This window comes from Oenanthe melanoleuca, chromosome 6 (assembly GCF_029582105.1).
Source record: "Oenanthe melanoleuca isolate GR-GAL-2019-014 chromosome 6, OMel1.0, whole genome shotgun sequence".
Classification (NCBI taxonomy): Eukaryota; Metazoa; Chordata; class Aves; order Passeriformes; family Muscicapidae; genus Oenanthe; species Oenanthe melanoleuca.
In genome coordinates, this window is record NC_079340.1 from 22,511,304 (window position 1) to 22,524,896 (window position 13,593).

The window sequence follows — 13,593 nt, forward strand, 5'->3', positions numbered from 1 at the left end:
GCGCTCACCCAGCACTCCAGATGCTGCCGGTGGGCTGAGCCCCAGCCCCAGCCCCAGCCCCAGCCGTGTGCGCGCAGTCCCCGCAGCGATCCGGCTCCTGCCCGAACCCGAACCCGAACCCAGCACCCCCCGGCCCGCGGGCCCGCCCCGGCCCGGCCCGCCCGGCGCTGCCGCGTCCCCCCGGTACCTGCCTGGTGCGGAGGCGCAGCAGGTGCGGGCAGTGCGGGCACGGTACGGCTGGGCTCGGCTCGGCTGGGCTCGGCTCGCAGCGCAGCGCGGTGTGCGCGGCCCCGCCGTGCCGGACCGAGCTCGCCGGGACCCGCATCGCCCCCTGCCGGCACCGCGGGCCCGGCCCAGGAGGAGGAGGAGGAGGAGGAGGAGGAGGAGGGGAGCGGAGCAGAGCCGCCCTTCCCTTCGCTGCGTGGAAGCAGGTGGCAGCGTGCCCCCCGGCAGGGACGGGATGCTGCCCGGTCGGCCCCACAACATGTAGGGTGGACCGGGGGCTCACTCAGCACAGGAGGTTTGGGTGATGCAGCTCCCAAAAGGCCAATGTGAATGCCCTTTGCAAAGTCAGGGAGGCAAAGGGCTGGTATTGTGGACTTGTGACTGTGATAAAGGGTGGCTGAACACGGATAGGCATCATCCTCCTCTGCCAGCACAGCACACACAAGCTAGCAGTACCATCACGCCATCACAGCCCCCAGTCAGAGCCACCAGTGCCAGAACAGCACAGCTCCCCGCAGTGCCATGGTGCTCACTAAGGTTTCTTGCTCCTCAGTCCCCCCAGCATCCTGCACTGCGCCCCTGAGCCAGGCACTGTGCCCCATCTTCTCTCAGCACGTCTCACCATTCCCACATGGCGGAAGGTTGTTTGGAAACACAGGCAGGTAATGGTTTCTCTGGGGCCCTGTGTGGAGCCTTTTTATCCTGGGTGGCTTCTGCAGCTCCGCCCCATGTGAAGGAGCTGCCAGGTCCAGGCCTGTGTTTGCTTTCGTTTCATAAGCTTCCAGCACCTGGGCAGCCCTCCCTCCTCACCCCTCACAGCAGCAGCAGGCCTCCCGAAAGCAAAACTCTGAGCCAACACTGTGTAATCAGCAGGTTGGATCTAGGGCAGTTGGAAATCAGCTGGAGCTGGGGAAATGCTGTACCTGTGTATGCTGGATTACAGCTCTCTCCAAGCTGGCAGGGTGGCCAGGTGATGCCAGCCCATGGTTACAAAGCCATGTGGTGCTCAGTGCCAGCTCAGTGTCACCTCTGGATGCCAGTTCATCCCCTCCACCCCACCCCAGCCCCACACCCTGCAGACCTGGAGCCAGGTCCACAGCAGGACAGAGGGTTGAGCAGGTTGTGCTATGGTTTCTGAGCATTTTCTGGGGATGAGGGTCAGCTCTAATTGAGATTCATCCCACCAACTTCTGGACCTTTGGGGTCAGTAGAGATGGCAGGACCAGGGTGTTCCTGTGAGGAGCCTGACTAACATGCCATCCTCAAGGCCTCTGTCTGCCAGGATCCTATCTCCTACAAACACTGTAGGTGGGAGGGAGGGTAACAGAAGTTTGAATCTCCCCAGTCCTCACCCATCAATGGGTCTCAGCTGAGGAGGGACTCATCTGAGCGCTCTTGATGACAGGTGGCTCTGTCACCCTTGCACACACTCCCCAGGCAGCCACCACCCTCTCTCCCAGCACAATATCCCAAGACCCATTCCTTGTCCCCACTCTCAGAGAAGACACTGCCCACCTCCTTGAGCACTCCCTGCCTTCCCAGCCTCACCTCCTGTGCTCTCCAGAGGCTAATTACCATTTCCTCCTGTCCTTGGGCAAAACCCCAGCATCTCCTCCACGCCTCACTTTGCCCCTCTGCCCACCCTGTGGAAGAACTGGCACTGGCAGCCAGGCAGGGATGTGCTTGGCCAGCCTGTTTTACCTAGGTATGGGGTGTTCAGGTACTGCAAGGCAGCTGGTGCTCCTCATCCTCTCCAAACCCCATTCCCTACCTTAGCAGAGGCACAGCTGGAACCTGTGGGGCCAGTTATGGGGAGAACTGGTCCATGAGCACTGGGGAAAGGGGGGCCACAGCTGGGACACAGCTGCCTAACACTCCCCCTTATCCAGGGCACTGTGCCCATCCCATCCTGCAACAGCACTCCCTGCCTCCCACATGGCTGGGAGCCGAACCCAGCACAAATTGGAGCTTCGTTAGCTGCTGGCCTTGCAGTAGGATAATTAGTGTGTGAGTGCAGAGCAAGCCGAACCTGGCGCGACCAGCACTGCGCTTTTACAGGCCCGAGCTTGCGAGGCTTTAATTAATTAACACGAGTCATTGGCAGCTGGAAACAGATCTATTTTCAGAGCTTTGCCTGCTCTGCTGCCCCCATGAGATTAACTGAAGGAATTTAGGGCTCCACGAGGTTGAAGGCCAGGGCCTTCCTCTTCTTTGCATGGTTTTCCCAAGAGTCAGAGCGGGTTCCAGGCAGCAGGAGCCCAGACAGACCCAACCCTCTCCTGTGCTTTCATCCCTCATATCCACAGATTGGTTCTGCCAAGTACAGAGGTCTGCCTCCTGCTTCAACCTTAGCCCAGAGCCAGGAAGGTGCTGGAAGGGGAATTTCCTATTGGGGCAGCTCTAGAATCATAGAATCCTTAAGGTTGGAAGTGATCTCCAAGAGTCCAACCTTTGACCAAACAGCCTGGTGAACAAAACCACAGCACTAAGTGCCATCTCCAGTCGATTTCTGAACATCTTCAGGGACTATGACCCCACCACTTCCCTGGCAGTCCATTCCAATACTTAACCACACTTACAGAGAATAAATTCTTCATGATGTCCAACTTGAACCTCTGCTGGTGCAGCTTGAGGCCATCTCCTCTTTTCCTGTCACTTTTTACTTGGGAGAAGAGGCTGACCCTCACCCTGCTACAACCTTCCTTCAGGCAACTGTAGAATGGATGCTCTCTCCAGAATATCCTTTTCTCCAGCTGAAACAACCCCAGCTCCATCATTTGCTCCTCATAGAATTTACAGCCCTACAATTCCTATCCCAGTCCAGGGCCAGCCCAAAGCAGGGGACCCTTTGAGTCATAATATGGTGCCTTGTGAAACCCCTCTCCCCAAAACCATGCCAGATTTTATCTGTAATGCTCTTTCCCTTTTACTCCAAACAGCCTTTAGGGAAAGGAAATGTTTTTGTGCCCTCATCACCAGCCCAGTGACTAGTTACTGTTTAATTTCTTCTTGTTGTCACTGAAATACTGTGTCCCACAGAGCGAGGACCTTTCAGAGCAGGCTCTGCCACGTCACAGCCCCATCTGTACATGGGCCAGCTGCCCAACACAGCACAGCCCCAGCACTCCAGTGCATGGCAAAACCAAGCAGATGCCAACAGCCAGCATTTTTGGGTTCACCTGTTTCTGCCACACAACTCTACCCATGGTGGCGAGTAGAAAAGCACACAGACAGCCCCTTTCACCCCTCAGATGCCCAGGGAGCCAGGGCAGAGCCATGGCAGCTCTCATGTTTCACTTGGCACCACACCCTCATCCCAGCCAGCATCCCAAATGACGTGAGGAATTATAACAGGGCCACGGCAGCGTGAAATATTGATGGGATTAGCGCGGATCAGCTCTCCCAGCACACATGCTGCGCTCACCCCGAGCCCGGGGGACGGAGACCTGCACGCACTCAGGTTGCAGCTCAGCCCCCAGGATGGCAGCACTGCCAGGTGCTCCCTGCCACAGACACTTCCCCAGCCTGGAGGGACGTGCAGACCCCCTCAGAGCACACAGCAACGTGATTTAAGGTGCTTAATGCATCACACTGCTCTGCCTCAAGTGCCTCAAGGTCTGCTGGGGATGAAGCATTGTGTGGCACCAATTGTCATCCTGGGCCACGAGGGTCCCTCACCCTGCGTGCCATCCCAAAACATGCCAGCCCCCAGCCTCTAATCCTATTGCCTCCTCCCAGGTTTATCCTGCACAGACAAGACCTTAGTGGATGTCCCACACACAGGGTGTCCAGGATGACTGTCAGAAGACCCCCACACTCCCCAGTGCTGTATGTCTCCTCTCCCACTACTGGGAACCAGGTTTGGTCAGACAGAGGATTTCATTGTGGATCATAGAGGTGTAAATACAAACCTAGCAGGATCAAATAGCAGCCAGGATTAAATTAGAAATACACTGGCAGCGTGCACACCATGGGAGCAGCACGTCACAAAGGGCTCTGTTTTGGGATTGCAGCACCCACAGGGAATTAGTGCCTATCAAACCCATGGGGTTGACCAGGATCCCCAGCCCTTGGCAGGAAACTTCTTCCTAAGGCAGGCCTGGCCTCTGCACAGCAGTACCTGCAACCTGTCTTTCCCTTTCCCCAGGTAAGAAAAGCGAGATAAAACTCCAGATCTGGGATTTGGTTTGCCAGCCTCTGTGGTCCAAGAGGCAGCAGGCATCCAACCATTCCAAGCTTCTCTCCAGTCTGGTTTAAATGCCAGCTAGGAGTTACAAAATCACAGTGCTCCAGCCGCTGGGGCTTTATGAAACCCACAAAGCAGTTGTGAAACTCAGGATAAGGCCATGCCAGCCCACACCGCAGCAAGAGGCTTGTTATAAAGTCAAAACCACCAGCGGAAAAACGGGTACTTTCCCCTTTTGACATAAGAAAGTAACAAGCAAAACAACCTTTCTCCAGGCCCCTCCATCCCTTAGTTACACTGTGAGACCTGCACTGCTGCTTTACCAGCCTCCGTGGGAAAAAAGCCCAATGGGGAGCACACCAGCCCCACACCACGGGGGAGTCTCACTGCTCCAGCTGCCACCACCTCATCAGTCTCCTTGCCCAGTGCAGGAGCAGCCCGCCCAGATCCCAGGCTGGCAGACCTGTGTGAAGCAGAGGAACAGAAAAGACCCCGTGGTGTTGCCTGGGCTCTGACAGCAGCACTTGGGGCTTCCCAGCAGCTGAGTACACACTCACCAGGCTTGGCTTTGTTTCTTGAGAGCGTCATGGACTCGTCAAGCCAAGCGTGATGCTCCACAGATTAGCCCCGGGAAAAAAAATATTCCAGTGGGCACAGAGCATGAAAAGCTTGAGAGCCTCTTCCCTTCAAGTCATTGAGCAAACTTTCCAAACCACTGTTTCTTCAGGCTGAGAGCCAGCAGGGGAAATTACAATTGCAGAAAGATTTGTCTGAGAAAGTTACACGGAGATGGAAAAAGGCAGAGGCAGACCAGAAGAGCCAGCCTGTGCTGCAGCCCCTCCAGCCCAAGGCTCTACTTCAGGGAGGAATGGGATTTTTTCCCCCCAGCTCAGTACAACACAGAGTTCCTGCCTCGACTTCCTTCAAGATCACATGCTGCATTTCTCCTCCCATAAATGCTTGGCAGTGGAAATTGGGATGTTCTGCCCAAGGCCATTTGTTGATGAAGGCTGCCAGGTGCCGGCAGCCCCAGCCGCAGAGCCAAGCACCGTGCCAGGGCAGATTTTCTCAAGGGAGAAGCAGCTGAGTCACAGCAGCCTCCGATCCGTTCCCACAAGCCCGGCTGCAAGAGACGCACGGGAGTTCACGGAGGACAGGCGCTCACACAGGGAGCTGGCAGGTTTGGTTTGCTTGTCTGCAAACCTCTCTAAGCCAGCGGAAAGCATCTCCCTGGCTCAGGATCTGTCGGCAGCGTGCCCTCAGGGAAGGGCTGGTGAGACTGCGGGAGGGCAGGGTCCTGACCTGCCTTTCAACCAGGCAGAGCTGCTTTGGGATGCTCATGCAGCATGGGGGGGAAGCGCCAGCAGGCACTGGGAGTTCCATTAGAAAACGGAGTTTTGAAGCTCACCGTGGGGTCTTGTCCCAACTCTGGGGTGGGAGCAGCACAAAGGTGGCAGCAGGCAGGGAAGAGACAGGCATAGCCCCGGGAGAAGTGACTTGCTGGGCTGGATGTGTACAACACCTCTGCATCAACCCAGTCTCCCAGTAAAAGCAGGCAGGCTCCAGCCCGGCCAGGGAGCTCAGGGAGCTCTGTTTCTGCAGTGGGGCACAGACCCCTATGCTTTCCCCTGCATGGCAGATCAGGTCCCTGCCACACAGTGCCTAGAGCAGTAAAACAAATACTTGCATTGCACGAGGGATGGGATAAGGCTGGTGGCTATTAAAAGCTGCCCTTTTGGGTGAGCCAACCTGCACCCCCCAGAGCTAAAGCCAGGAAGGTATTACGGCCCCCAGCATCCACCCTCTGGGCCAAGCCACCAGACAGGATCCAAGTCCCCATGGCTTCACCTTTTTGCTGTCTGTGTCACTGTGCCCAAGCATCCTCTCTCCCAGCCCTGCCTCCTCCAGCCAAAAGCTTGGATGCCCCATGGGCATCCTACCCCTCCTTCCCAGGCACCAAACCCCTACACTGCTGTCTCTGCCACCAAAGAAGAAACAACCCCAGCAGTGCAGTAAATAACCCCCCCACAGCAGAGTGCTGGCAAACAGAGCTGGGCACATCCATCACTTTCACAGTTTTTCTTCAGCTCTGACACTTTGATAGGGGCGAGGGGGTGGGAAAGGAAAGTAGCTTCCAAAATTTATGAGCTAGGATTTAAAAATATAGTCTCCCAGAAGCACTGCAAAACCCAGAGATGGTGAAGGCAAATGGCTTAGAATTTGTTTTTGGAAACAAATGCAAAAGCTGTGCCTGCCTTGGAAAGAGGGATTTGAGAGACCTGCATGGCTGATGTCACAAACCACATCCCCAGTGGGATCATTGTGCAAGTCACAGCTCTCCGTGCCATGCATTACAAGTAAAGTGAAAGGTAGAGGTAACAAATGATGGGTTAAAATCCCTCCAGTCCAACACTAATGTCACCTTCAGTGCAGACAGGATTTAGACTGCCACCTTCAATCTCCCAGTGTTTCTCCTCTACATCCCTGACCTTCCACAGGTACATGCGTAGCCAGCCTTCCAGCCCTTTTGGAAACAGATCCTCTTTATGCACAGAAAAGAGCTTGTAGCTGTAAATTTAGCCGAAAACATCTCTGCCTCAGGGAATCACGTATCAAATAATAAAGCCAAATGAATGTCAGGAAGAGCAACCACAATATTGGAGTCCTTGGTCTTTACAGATGGACTGTCCCTCAGCAGGGTGCTGCAGAATGAACAGCTGAAAAATGTTACCCAGTCATTAAAAACATCTAAAAGTAATTTAGCCTGAGTGACAACGATGCTCAAAGCAAGTTGTTTGTCTGTAGATAAAATGAGCTATTTCAAGCTTGCTTTTTGTTGTAGTTTTCTGTTAAAGTCAGAAAGGACTGAAAAACGCTGAGCTGACAGCCTTGCCAGCAGAGCCCTGGTGCTGTGGGGAGCATCACCATGAGCTGCTCTGATCCCCCCTGCCATCACTCTCCCATATTCCCTGGAAGGATGCTCAGAATGGTCCGGGAAGATGGTCCCCGGGGCCACCACCGCATCTCTGCTGCATTACAGTGCCATTTAGGATGATGGTTTTGCTATGGAAACGTCTCCCTCCTAACAACAGATCTGTCAGCACGTGTCCCAAAAGCAGACCAGCATTCATTACATGGTAATTTTTGCTTCCCTGTGATGGAGGCCAGGGACTTATCCTGCCCATGCTTCTCTTTAAAAACAAACAGACAACAAAAACCTGACCCTCCCAAAAAGAAGACAACCAAAAAAAAACCCCAAAACCATGCAACACTAATATCTGGGTTCACCCATCAGCTCAGGGTTCCTCTAAAATCTCCTTGTAAGTATATTTTTGGTGGGCTCTTTGGGCACAGAGAGCATTTCAAATGCCCAGTGTTAAATATTTCAGGTGAAACATAACTCTTCTAAGTGCAGCCAGCCTTACTCTGAAGCTCCAATTCAGTGAAATTTCCCAGCAGCCTTCAGGAATTGATTTGCTTCTTACTGGTACCTTCTCTCTGTGCTGTTCAACTGAGTTAATGTATTCCAAAACCTGATTTTTTTTTTCCCTCCCCCTACATAATCAGGTTTTTGGAGGCTGCAGTGAGATGCCTTACAAGCAGTTTTTGTCCTTAGGTGTTTTCTGAGCAGGCTGCATCCATCACGTCCCCCATCTCTGTAGGAACGGTTCATTCGAGAGTCAGCTGAATTCCTTTGATTCATGTTCCTGCATATCCATACAGCTAATTTACCTTTATTAAAAGAAAAAAAAAAAAAAAGGAAAGAAGAGGAGCTATTAAGAAGGACAGTGTCAAGGCCAGCAGAGCAAGTGCCGGAGGGCTGGGTTAATGAGCAGCGTGGCTGCTGCTGTCCAAGTGCCCAGGCTGGCTGGAGCCAGGAGCTGCTGCCCCAGCAGGGCTGACTCAGTCCTTCACTGGACAGACAGAGGCTGTAGAGCCCTGCACCCCCCTTTGGAGTAGTCCCTCTTCTTTTAGGCTCCATGGTTAACCTCACTTGCTCCAGCCTCCTCCCTGGTATTTTGAGGAGGAGGGGCCCTGCATGTGTTCAGCTTGGGCCAAGGCCCAGCCCAAGCTGCATCCCTGTGCTTTGGGGAGAAGGTGAAACAAGAATATGGATAGATGGATTTGCCCTCACATCTCACAGTCCCGTGGGCTGGACAAGCATGCTGCTCCCCTCTGCCTGTGCCAGCAAGGTCACCGAGCTGTGTCCTGGCAAGGACACTTCCAAGGAGAGGGAGCAGGGATTTGCAAGGCGCTCGTCATGATCATTTATTCTTGTCATTTCTGACCCTCAGGGTAGGAGGAACATCAGAGCACTGCAGGCACAAAACAACAAGCTTTGTAGGTCATATCAGAGTGTAAAGTACCATTAGGAACCACAGCACGAAGCATGAATAACACTTCCTTTATTCCATCATATACCTCAACGCCCTTTAAATAAATGCAAATGGGTTTTTGTGGATGAGGTTTGTATGAGATGCCTGCTCGAGGACTCAGGGCTGAAATGGAGCTGGAGCAGTAATTTTGTTCTCTCCCCTGACAAGTCACAATGTCTGCAGCACCATCTGATAGGCTTAGTGACAGTCCAAGCCAACCCAGGCAAAAGAGTCAGGAGAACACTGTAAATCTTCCTCGCAGAGATTTATGCTCTGCCCATTAAACCAGAACCACAAAACACGTCCTTCTGTGCTACCCTCCTCTCTCTGAAGGACACCAAAGCAGGAAAAAACTTTGAAGGACTCCAAGCCTGGAAAGAGACCTTCAAGAGCCAGTTGCATCGTTTCTGAAAAGCCACCAACAGTCAGCCTCGACAGCTTAAATCCTAAAATCCTTTCAGCAAATTATGACCTCGATTGCTAAAAATGATCAGATAACGCAAAGGCAGAGAGAGCTGCGCAGTGAGTCATCGCCCCCCAAGCACTTGAACTCCCTTTGGTCTCAGCCGGAGTAGGGTGAGGTTGCCCCCAAGAGGCAAATCTGACACAGCAAGTAGAGGGAAAATGCTGAATTGTGCTCTAGAGGTACCGCATAAAAAGGATTTAAAAAAAAAATCTCCTTGTCTGCTCTTATTTGTACTTCTCCCTAGCTGCAAACAGCTATGGATGGGGTGGGAGGGGAGAGGAAGGAGGTCAACTCTGGCATGTGGTTGGCTGTGTTCTGCTGGAGTTCCTGAACCACACAACTCGTTTTCCTAGTCTCACTCACAGGGTCATTAGAAAGATCAAAAAATGTCACTGAGTTTTCTTCAGCCAAATTAAACATTTGATCCCATATACCTCACTAGGCTCCTTCAGAGCAAAGGCTGGCACCACCTTCAACAGCATCTTCTGACTCAGGAGCGGATGGAGAGACACAATGGTGGACACGATGGACAGTTTGGAAACTGAGATGACATGAAACCCCTCAGCTGTTCACATAAAGCATACAGGCAGTAACACCACACTGGACCAAATCTGAGCACCTTGCAGGGGGTGAAGGAACAGCACTGACATCTGGGATTTCTCCCCAGCACATGCTCCACTCTCCAGGGATCAGCAGCCTGAAGCTTTCTCAGGAAGAACCGCTTTCATTTCACAGACCCCCGCTGCATTCTTCTGCCATAAAATGCTCTTTGAACCTCTAAGCTTTCAGCATCCACAACATCCTGAGGCAAGCAGATCCCCAGCTCCTGTCTCCTTTTGTTTGCTTTGAGCTTTCCTGCTAATAAAAGAGCCATGGAGTCTGAAGTCATATTGCAGAGTGCCATTGAATGGCTTCTCCTTATTTGCCCTTTTTCAGGCCATTTGATTGTTGAGCTCTCCATCTTACTTTCCAACATTACAACTATTTCAGAGTGATGCAGCCGACTTAGGGCCACTGCAATTAATCCCCGTCCTTTACACACACACACAGACTTCCTCACAAAGGGCTAAACCTGTGACATAACCAGAGATTTAACCCTTCCTGCAGCCTCTTTTCAAGAGGACACCGTTTAAACACCCAAGCTGAGATGCACCCAGGTTACTCACTGCTCCTGCACCGGGCTCCTCGTGGGTCCCCCTGTCCTGCTCAGCCGGAGAACATTCCTGCATCCCCAGCACGAGCCCCTGCTGCAGCACCTCAGCTCACTGTCAGCTCCAAACTGGAAGCGTCATCTCCAAAATTACTGTTGCGCTGGCTCCTGCCAGACTCTTAATTAGAGGAAGGCTGACACAGTTTCTCAGCAAACGGCGTTCGCATACTGCGGGAAAAAAAACAGAATGAGGGCAAGAGGAAAAATGGGCTAATCAGGGAAAATCAAGTGGAGGGAAAAACACATTGCACCGTGCAAACCTTACCATAACAATGCTGGAGCACAAAATACTGGGGGGGGGGGGGAAATGGGTTAGCACACAGGGGAGGCAGGCAGCATTTGGCAAAGGTGTAGGAGAGCTGATATGCAGCGCAGCATCTCAGCATCCTCACCTGGCAGGCCTGGTTAGGGCAAAGGGGACATGCTCAGTTTCCAACATGCAGATCAATGTGTCTGAAAGCCTGAACGATGCTGTCTGTGGAGCCCACGGCTGCTCTGCATGATTTATGCCGCCTTTATAAAAGCCCGCAGAGTGAATAAAGCATGAAACGGAATGCCTTGCCCCCTCTCCCCACCACTGCCCCTGGCAGCTCGAAGCTATTGTTTCTATTTCAGCTGCGGCCTGGCGGTCAGTCCGGGGAGGAAAGGGATGCTCTGCTCCTGCATCTGCTCCGAGAGCCAGGAGCTTCATCAAGCCTCGGGAGAAGAGAGCCTGAAACCCAGAGGCAAAGCCCCGGAGCCTGCGTGCCAAGCCGGCTCACCCCACAGCACAAAAACACAAATTGCACAAAACCAGCACAAATCCATTCACCTTTTCTGCTTCTCTCTGCGAGAGGGAAGGAGCAGTGCTCGCCCGGCTTCAGGCAGCCTCAGCTGCAAATGCGAACCCAAAAGGAAGCACTGGGACAGGAGTGTGTGAAAATGGCCCCTTTATCCAGCCCTACACACCATACGGGCCAAACCTGCCTTGAAAAGCTTTGGGTTTCCCCCCAGGCTGATGGCAAAGGCGCTTTGATGACAATGAAGGGAACAATTCCAGTGGAGTTTCCATTCCCTCCCCTGTGACCTCCTGCAGGGAACTGGGAGGTGGCAGGAAAGCTGAAGGAGGTGAAATATTAGCAGCAGCTCACCACGCAGAGATAGGGGAGGCATTAAAAAAAGTACAATGTACCCAAGCTCCACTTAAAAGCAGCCTGAAAGTATAGGACTGGCTTTCTCCACAGATATCAAAATATCAAGATGGGAAGATGTGAATGTTGTTGTTCTCTCACCACCCAGCCTTCCTTTTGATACCAGATAAAATACTCCCTTTCGAATTCTTGACTGCAAAGGCAAGGAAGCAGTGGCTGAAAAAAGCATCATCAGGCAGAACTAAAAGGCTCTCTGCAAAAAGAAGCCCTTCAAGGAATTTACTTTTCCTAGGATCCTTCCCACCAGCAGCCCACGCCATTCCCCAGCACTGAAAGCCCTTTTCAACACGTGATAAGAAGGGGCCCTGCCAGTAAAGCTGGCAAAATATCCACATGGCAAAACATGAAGGTATTTCACAGCCTGGGGGGAATACGGGTGAAACGGCAATTAAAGGAATTCTGATAAGTTAAACCACAAGGAATAAGCTAAATCCACTAATGATAGTTTGACCTCTCTGGGCAGCTTCTTTGGAGCTCATCAGCAGCTGCTTTCACTCCTAGAACCTCATCAAACCTCTTCCCTGCTCAGTCAGCTAGTCCCAGGAGCCTTTACTCTCTCTTTCTGGATGCAGAAAGAAGCACTAATATGCCAGTGGAAACAGCTGCCACTCTGGCAGAGGGTGGTGTTTTCCACTGGGGAAATTCAGACAAGAAGTAGTTTTCCAAAAGCTCTCAAACCCAAGGAATGAGACCCCAGAAAAATTAGGAGGGTCATTTCTAGCAGAAATCTTTCTGATTTGCCCTTCTCAGTAAAACAAAAGTCACACAACCACCACAAACCAATGGAAGACAAACCAACAAAAAAACAAAACACAAAACCCAAGCCAGGGATACTGTGCTATACATACAGTTCTCCTGGGAAAGTAAACAAACAGAAGTCCAGTGTTAGTACTGGAGATCTAGTATTCCTGCTAGTGACAGGATGAGCAGAGGAACCCTACTACCTGGAAGCACTTGCTCCAATCTCCACAGCAGCATAGTCTCTGTTGCAGTCCCCATGCCCTAATGTTGGCCCCCAGGCACCCAGGACTGGTGCTGGGCAGTGCTGAGCACAGACATCTCTAATGGAGACAGACCTGGCTCTCTGTGCTCAGAAAACCAGCACTGCAGCATCCAGCCTCAGTATTAAAAGTCTTTTTCCACACTGAAATCCTACCTCTAAAATGCCTTTGCAGCAATCTAACCAGCTGCTACACCAATAATAACAACACACTTCAGGTGCTCCAGTCACCTGCTTTTCCCAAAGACATCCTCAACTAAATCATCAGCTTTGGGATTTCAGAGAGTTCCTGAAGCTGCTGCATCAATGAAGTGTCCTACTGACCTTCAGCCAGACCTACCTGCAAGTCATTAATCACTTCTGAAATCCCCATCCATTACCAAGTCCCACACAGGAACAGTGAGAATACAAGATGCACTAATAGTTCCACTGCCAGGTTTCTTCAACTTTAAAACCAGAAATGTTTGGGTTATTTTAAGTAGAGGCTTGTCAGGGAAAAAAAAAAAAAAAAAAAAAAAAAAAAAAAAGCAAGGCGCTACAAACATTTTATAACCAGACTTTAATTTTTTCTGTTATTACTGCAATAAAGTGCACCTACTTCCACATGAAATGTGATTATGGGGCTCTTAATATAGCCAACACAGTATCAAAAGACAGATCTCAGTGCAAAATGCTTCTCTGAAGACATCCAAAGCAGTTAAGAACTTTAGTGTGCAAACAACCTTTTCCAATGCATGTAAGTCCTGGTTGAGGGACAGCAAATGAGCTGGCAAAACACAAGAGCAGCAGGTTTGCTATTTCCCTGCCAGGACCCCTTTGTAAAGGCCCTGTAGCAATGCTTGGGAATCATCTCTGTAAGGATTCTGATGAGCACCAATCTAACCCACATCTAGACTTCAGCACTTGAGGAATTCCTCCTCAGTTACAAAACAGATGGAAC

The 13,593-nt window shown here is 51.8% G+C and overlaps 1 protein-coding gene across 12 annotated transcripts in view; it reads right to left on the reverse strand.

The window, feature by feature from the left end:
- The window catches only part of SEMA4G (semaphorin 4G), a 29,090-nt gene extending 18,246 nt beyond the window's left edge, over positions 1 to 10,844 (reverse strand). For 3 of the 12 annotated variants that reach the window (XR_008840809.1, XR_008840808.1, XM_056494667.1), the window contains exon 1: positions 192 to 342. The gene's annotated coding sequence lies outside the window, so the exon portion shown is untranslated. Of the gene's footprint in view, positions 1 to 8; positions 93 to 187; positions 351 to 847; positions 869 to 10,419; positions 10,632 to 10,728 lie in introns of those variants that run through there. The other 9 variants (XR_008840817.1, XR_008840816.1, XR_008840807.1 and 6 more) reach the window with 7 other exon arrangements.
- Positions 10,845 to 13,593: the final 2,749 nt, after the last annotated feature.